Source organism: Amphiura filiformis, chromosome 7 (genome assembly GCF_039555335.1).
Source record: "Amphiura filiformis chromosome 7, Afil_fr2py, whole genome shotgun sequence".
NCBI lineage: Eukaryota > Metazoa > Echinodermata > Ophiuroidea > Amphilepidida > Amphiuridae > Amphiura > Amphiura filiformis.
This window is the reverse complement of record NC_092634.1, coordinates 39,264,895-39,273,131: the sequence shown is the minus strand read 5'-3', so window position 1 is coordinate 39,273,131 and position 8,237 is coordinate 39,264,895. Positions and strand designations below refer to the sequence as shown.

The 8,237-nt window shown below is 33.9% G+C and overlaps 1 long non-coding RNA gene across 1 annotated transcript in view; it reads left to right on the top strand.

Moving 5' to 3' along the window:
• Nucleotides 1-1,335: 1,335 nt before the first annotated feature.
• LOC140156367 (uncharacterized) overlaps nt 1,336-8,237 on the top strand; it is a 31,398-nt gene continuing 24,496 nt past the window's right edge. Inside the window, exon 1 of the long non-coding RNA XR_011859538.1 lies at nt 1,336-1,486. This is a non-coding gene — a long non-coding RNA (uncharacterized lncRNA). The remainder of the gene's footprint in view (nt 1,487-8,237) is intronic.

Sequence of the window (8,237 nt, the reverse complement as noted above, 5' to 3'; positions counted from 1 at the left end):
AATGTCACAAAAAACAAAACCTTGCCCACATACAGCAAAGATCAATTTTTTTTCTTCATGGAATGTAATACTCTGACCAAAGTTGCCCCAAATGCGGGGTAACTTTAGTCAGGCTATTTTTAACCCCTAGGGCACCCTTTCAAAATTATTTAAAATCTTTTTCAACTTCAAGGTGTAGAAGGAACCCTAATGTCATAAAAAAAAAGAGATAATTAGAAATATATTTGGTTTTGTTTGGAAGCAGTGGTTTAAAAACTCTGAAAAGTGCCCAAAGTTACCCCATTTTACGGTAGGCCTACTAGCTTTGTCTTTGTATGGCAAATTTGCGGGCAAATTTGGAACAAAGATTAGATTTTAAAAATTGTTTTCCCGAAATTTTCTACCCGACGAACCATTTTTTCCACAATTTTCTACCAAATGAGTAAATGACCCCTTTATTTTATTTTTCCAATGCCTTTTCATCATTTTAAGGTGGTATTAGAGGCATTATGGAAGTGCTCTACAGATTAATTGAGTAGGCCTACTATAATACAACATACATAGGCCTATTAAATTATTGCCTTTTGTTTGAAGCAAATCGGACAGGTTTTCAAAATTAATATATCAATTTATATTTTCTTTTTATTATTGTTTTTATCAATATAAAGTTAATGAGCTAAAATGACTGGAAAAGCTCATTAACAAATAATTGTTGCCAATATTTTGCTAAAAATCCATGCATAAATGTTCAGGGTACTTTTATTTTGCATACCCTTGCCTTGAAACTTGGTCAAAATGTTTCTAATGTGTTCTAATTTATTATATAGTGAAGCCGCCCCTAATTTACATATTTGCATAATTAATTAACATTTAATGCAAATTGCTCACTTATTTTTATGCAAAGGGCAGCTAGTTGCCAGCTACATTAGAACATATTTATAGAAACACTTTGAGTGTACAAAATAAAAATACCCTGAACATTTATGAATTGATTTTTAGCAAAATATTGACAAAAATTGCATATTAATGATAATGAGTCTTTCCTGGGAGCCTTTCCAGTTTCCAATCATTTCAACTTATTTTTAAATATATTGATTTAGACTAGTCAATTACAAAAAACATAAATTTTGATGTAGGCCTATTATGGAAACTCTATGTTTGATTTGCTCCAGACAAAAGGTATATTGATCAGTGTACTTTACCCTACTTTAATCTGTTTAAAACATACTCAAAGCATTTCTTAATTTCTAGAAAATGCCTCCAACACCACCTTAAACCCACACTGGTAAGGTGCAGTGAGCCTTCTCCGTGAACTTAATTGGTGACGAGCTGTTGTTAGCTATTGGAAATTGTGTGTTGCACGGTTGGATTTTGTGTGGAAAAAGTATCATTTTCCGCAGTCAGTGACGTGTTATTACCATGTACCGTGACAGTAAGCTGTGGTCATTCATCTCATTTGCACGCATGAAACAGATCAATGTCAGAAACAGTCAGACAGTTACAACAGGTACATCTTGACAGGGCTCGAATTAGGAATTTTGAAGGGCACCCATTTCAAGGGCAGGCCATCACCAAATCCTTTGCAAAGGCACCGAGGCCATTAGTCCGAATAATCAGACCCAGAACAAAATATTAATTTCTGACATGATCCTGTACTGGGTCTGAACTGTTTCCATATGAAATCTTGATGGCAAATTGGACAATAGAAGCACATGGTTCTACGTGACAGGGCTCTTTTTAATCCCTATTCATGTTACGTGAATCACGCTATTTACGGACTTACGGAATTGATGGGTAGTGTTTAGGCACTCGCCTTTATATCCCCATATCTTTGCCAATAGTTCTGGAGTTCATGTTTGAATGAGGTAACTGTCAGTGCGTTAATAACTTGCTGAGGCAGGTTATTCCATTCTTCAATGACTCTTTGCGTGAAGAAAAAGTTCTGAATAGATCAATGTGGGGATAATGATCATCTGTACACACATCGTGTTTTCTCAGTCAGTCAGCACGTGCATTCCCTTGGTTCTCTTGCTGACATGTTTATTTATCTTTTCTTTGCTGAATGCGGTGTACAGGGGTCAACTCTCCAACTTTTTTCACAAACCATGCCATCCATTGATGATATAATATTAAAGTACCATCTCTTATGATAGTATGTCTTTTTTTTTAAACATTCATATATAACTCCATATTAAGGTTATAAATATTCTATTCACGGTATTTAATCAATGTATACCTTAATGTAAGCCACATAACATGTTTAAATTTGTTAACAGTTTTTGCTATCTGATTGAATAATAAAAGCACTTATCACCGAAGCGTTGTGATAATGTGGAAATGGTAATTGATCCTTTGTGCACATGCTGACCTGTCCAGCTTCTACCTGTAGGTGCAATTCCTTATTTTTTTCATTCCTTGATGCGTTCAAGTCCTAAAGCTGTGCACAGGGGGTCAATTCGTCCTACATATTTATCCCATTGCATTCTTTACATTACTATAAGTAATGTTTTTTGCTATCACTTAATGTGGGATTGAGAGGATCTGTATCATCTATGGGATTTGCTCTCCATTTTACAAATATTGCATTGTCTTCATTACTATTATTGTTGCAAACCAGTGTCTCTTGAACTTTGATAGCATATAGTACCCATCCAGCTTTATCATGCTATATTGACAAGTTCGGGTCTGCTCACGATATCATGATCTATATCGTTTTTTATACCAATATGCTTATGTGTTCTCATAATTGTACATCTAATGTATAGGCCTGTACTACTATACACAGCTTGACCTCATCGTACCATCATCTTTCAACATGATGATTAAGTAATTGTTTCCATTATTCATAGTAGTACTCGTTAGTGGCCAGTCTCCTTAAATGACATAATCGGTTTAGTCCCAGTCATCTGAATTGTATCATTCAAACCGTTGTATCCTCATTCAACTAGTATTCGTAAGAGCTCATACTCCATGAATGACATAATTGGTTTTATTCCCGGTCATCTGATTTGTATTGTTCATTTGTCGTCATTCAAACCTTTATACTTTCATTCAACTAGTATTCGTAAGAGCTCATACTCCATGAATGACATAATTGGTTTTAGTCCCGGTCATCTGATTTGTATTATTCAACTGTCATCATTCAATATGTATTGCATCTTTTCAATCACCAACTTTTTCAGTGTTAATTCATTTCAGGTGTTCCGTCACACTGATGCATTTTATTTAAAGGACATTGTAGTTTAGGTATTTGACATGTATGTATTGTTACTCTCTGATCCACACTTCACTGTTCACCGATTCGGTGCTACTCGAAGTTACATACAAACACACTCCTTTATTCACAGCTGGACTGTCATTTATACCTACTACAATGTCTCTTTTAAACGGGACTTGAAATACTGTTTACCATAATTACCTGGTTGTCATAAACTATATGTTTTGATTACTTTACCATGAATTTATTATATCTTCATGGTATTATAGTGTTACTGTCACATATCTTCTTCCTATGTTCCCTCAACATCAACTTCCTTTTCCAACCCACCAAATCCCGTTTTGCCACCTCACAGGTTTTTAATCTAATTTAATTTAATTTTCGGCCCGCACTTTCTGTCCCGTCTGCACCATGTCCGATTTGTCTAATTTTATGTCGGAACACCAATTTATTCCATCCCAATTCAACAGCGTACTCAATCCCCAATCCCAAACTTCAGATAACTCCTGTAATATTGACCATAACCTACAATGCGACTGTAAATACTATGATACTAGCTCAATCATTAATGAAGGTGCCCTCCGCCAAAATAATTTTTCACTATTCCATCACAACACCAGAAGCATAAACAAAAAAGCAAATACTATTGTGGACTATATTTCTATTCTGAATCATGATTTTGATATTATAGGTTTTACAGAAACCTGGTTCAATTCAACTGACGAGTCCAATTTAATTGATCTTGACAACTATGACAGAATAGACTGTTTACGCTCCGAAAGATCCGGCGGAGGTGCGTCCTTATTCATCCATTCTAAACATAATTTCATTCAAAGACCTGACCTTAAAATAAAAGTCCCTGACTGCGATTCTGTTTTCCTCGAAATTCCTGACAAAAATATAATCGTTGGCATTATTTATAAACCAGACTATGTCGACTACCATCAATTCATTTCTGACCTAGAATCAACCCTGAACACTATTTCAAATGAAAGGAAAAAAAGTTTTATACTAGGCGATTTTAATATTGATCTCTTAAAATTTGACCAAAGCCATCAGGTCAACACATTCGTTAATCTTATGTACGCCTATTCTTTTTTTCCCCTGCATTGATCGACCCACCCGAGTGAAAACAACCAAGAACGGTACCACAATATCGCTAATCGATAACATTTTCACAAATGATGGCGATAACCAAATAACCTCTGGTAACTTGGTTACTGACCTCTCCGACCATTTCCCAAATTTTGTTTCTGTTAAAGGCCCTCGTTTTGATACTAGTTCTCAACCCACCACAAAACAAACCAGGCAATTAAGACCTAATAATATTAAAGGCTTTAAAAACTCCTTATCACTCGTGAATTGGGATTTTGTACTCCACAATGATAATCCCGAAAACTCTTACACGAAATTCATTAATAAAACCACTAGCTTATTAGATATCCACTGCCCAATAAAAACAACTAAAATGTCTAAACGTAAATCACCACGTAAGCCCTGGATCACCATAGGCCTTGTTAAATCAATTAGAACCAAAGATAAATTATATAAAAAGTACATCACTAAACCTACAGATGAAAATAAACTAAAATATACTAAATATAGAAATATACTAAATAACTTACTTCGTACAGCCAAAAAATCCCACATTACCGCCCAAATTGAATCAAATAAATTTAACATGAAGGAAACTTGGAAAACATTAAATAATCTTTTAGGTAGAAACAAGCGTTCCAAATTACCTGATTTCTTTAAAGATAAAGATGGCAACAAAATTACCGATTCAACTGAAATAGCCGATAACTTCAATACCTTTTTTACCAACATAGGCTCCAAATTAGCTCATAAAATAACTACTCCCGACGATGACTACATTTCTCCACTAAATTCAATAAATCAACATAACAGTATTTTCTTAAACCCAACATCTCCCGAGGAAATAATTAAAAAAAAAAAAAAACTTAAGGATAGCAACAGCAGTGGCTTTGATAATATAAGTACTAAATTACTCAAAATAATAATCAATGAAATAGCCCCCGTTATCACACATATATTTAATGGATCCCTAATAACGGGCATTGTCCCATCCCTACTTAAAATTGCCAAAGTAATTCCAATTTTTAAATCGGGTGATAATCAGATTTGTAGTAACTATAGGCCAATTTCAATATTACCCGCTGTCTCGAAAATACTTGAAAAAATAATTTACACCCGGCTTTTTGACTTCATTGATAAAAATAATATTTTGAGCTCCCACCAATATGGTTTCAGACCAAACAGGTCCACGTATATGGCAATCAATGATCTTTATTGCAAAATTACCAGTGTACTAGATGAAAAACTCCATAGTCTTGGAATATTCCTAGACCTAAGCAAGGCCTTTGATACCCTCAACCATGATATCCTTCTCCACAAACTAAATAGTTACGGTATCAGAGGTCTTGCCAATCTCTGGATAAAAAACTATCTTTCAGAAAGAAAACAATATGTAGTTTATAACCATCAAAAATCTGCTGAAGGTGATATAATTTGCGGTGTCCCCCAGGGATCAATCCTTGGACCACTTTTATTCCTTTTATATATTAACGACCTCCCACTCTCATCACCTTCATCCCATTTTATTATTTTTGCTGACGACACTAATATTCTTTTTTTCCCACAAAGACCCTGAACAATTAGAAAAAATAATTAATATAGAGCTTAAGAAAATTTCGAACTGGTTTAAACTAAATAAACTTTCATTAAATATAGATAAAACTAACTTCATGATCTTTAAAAATAAATATAGCAATAAACCTGACCAAAATTTTAACATTGATATTGACAATAAACACATTGAAAAAGTTGAAGTAACTAAATTTCTAGGAATCTTAATTGACCCATACCTCCCATATTTCTAAAATAGTCTCAAAGTATAATGGTATAATTAGAAAAGTCAGACCCTTCTTAAACCAGGATTCCTCCAAACATTGTATAACACTTTGGTCCTACCATACTTATCCTATTGTACACTGGTATGGGGTGACAAAAATAATAGTAATCTAGATCCCTCTTCATCATGCAAAAAAAAATCATCAGAACTTGTACTTATTCACTTTGGCTGGATCATACAACTCCTCTTTTCATTTCCTTAAAAAAATTAAAAATCCGTGATATCTACACTTTTCAGCTTGCAACTCATATGTATCGTTACCACCATGACCTCCTCCCACACGACTTACCAAATAATCAGTTTATAACCAATTCTGATGTCCATAATTACGCGACCAGACAGGCCCTTGACCTTTACATCGCGACAACAAATACCCAACTTGCAAAAAATACAATCAAAACCAGGGACCTACAATTTGGAATTCACTGAAAGACGAAATAAAAACTCGCATTCCTCTCTTCCTTTAAAAAAGAATGACAAATCACATTTTAGATCAATATCACTCTGAACAAATCAATAACGAGTACGCATCAATCATGTAAATTCCTTATCCCCTGCACCCTCGTTTTTCTGGATGTTCTAGTTTTATTCAAATCAATATTTGTTTCATATTATTCATGAGGTACACGCATGTACCTAATATGACATCCTCTTCATGTTATTATTGTTTCATTGATACACTAGTTCACTTATTCTAGTTAAATTATTTATTCATTAATAGTTTTTTTTTTCTAGTGTTATTATATTCGTTGCAACTTTGGGTGCCATCAGCCACACGCCTAGCGTTCTTGATGGCATCCACATCTCATGTATTTAATATGTTTTTGCTAAACTTATGATATTTACAATTTCTTGTATTTGATAAACTGTATTTATTTATCCTTATATGTATTATCTTGCTTTATAATATAACCTGTTATATGAGATGGAAAAAAATAAAATTGAATTGAATATTACACGTGTCACAGAAATCCTTTCTGCAGCGAAGACCTTTATGCAATCTGGGTTTAAAGATCTTCTTGTTGTGTCCTCTTGTGCTGCTGCTTTCATCCACCAATTGAAAAAACTTGTCTGCATTTACCTTCTCTAACCCATTCATGATTTTGTACACCTCTATCAGGTCACCGCAAGCAATCTTCTCGTCTCCAGTGTAAATAGACCCAGTGCCTCTAATCTCTCTTCATATTGAAGATCTTTCAGTTCTGGAACTAATTTGGTGGCTCTTCTTTGCACTTTTTCGAGAGTAGTAATGGTCATGTGTCATATGGTGGGGCACATTTGCGTTACAAGCACTGATTTTGATCATTTGTCCTCATTTTCACTTAAATTAATACATGTCTAAAACTATACATCTCACACCAACAAAACTATACATTTTTGGAAAGCTTATGTTCCAAGGAATCTAACAATGCAAAATTGATGTTGGTATACAGGGTGTGTAAGAAAATATATAGGGTGATATCATGAAAAAAATTAATTTTACTAGAAAATTGATAATTTATTGCATTTGCTACTGGTGTGGAATATCTCTAATGTAATCTAATTTTGTGGCAGGCAACACTATGAGCTTTAATAAAATGTATACTTTTGCTATGTTATGATTGACCAAAGTGGTGATACAGGGTGTAAAAATGTACGTAACTTTTACGCACCAAATGTTGATTACATTTTTGAAAATATTTTCTTTAGAGTGTATCCTACATTTATTTTAACTGCATATTTGGATTCCTGAGGTAAAATGCATTCCAAAAATGTATACTTTTCCTATCTTAGGATGTATAATTCTCAAGATAAACAATTTAAAGCCAAAAGCAGCGTGTTGTGACTGAAAATCTTGGCATTTGTGTGTAGTGAATAGGGAAAAATTGTGGGTATTGTGACTTGCGGTTCTCAGTGAATACTTGTAAACATGAAATAGATCAAACTAATAGTTGAATATGAATAATGAATAAACAAGCTTTGATTTGAGATACGATTTGCATGTACAGCACAAAATTTGGCAATGATAAAATTTAAAATTCAAAAAGATATCATGTTTCCACAACATTTCTCATAGAGATTGCACATACTCCTCCACCGCTTATCCTCCAGGTTTATCCTCGTTAACAT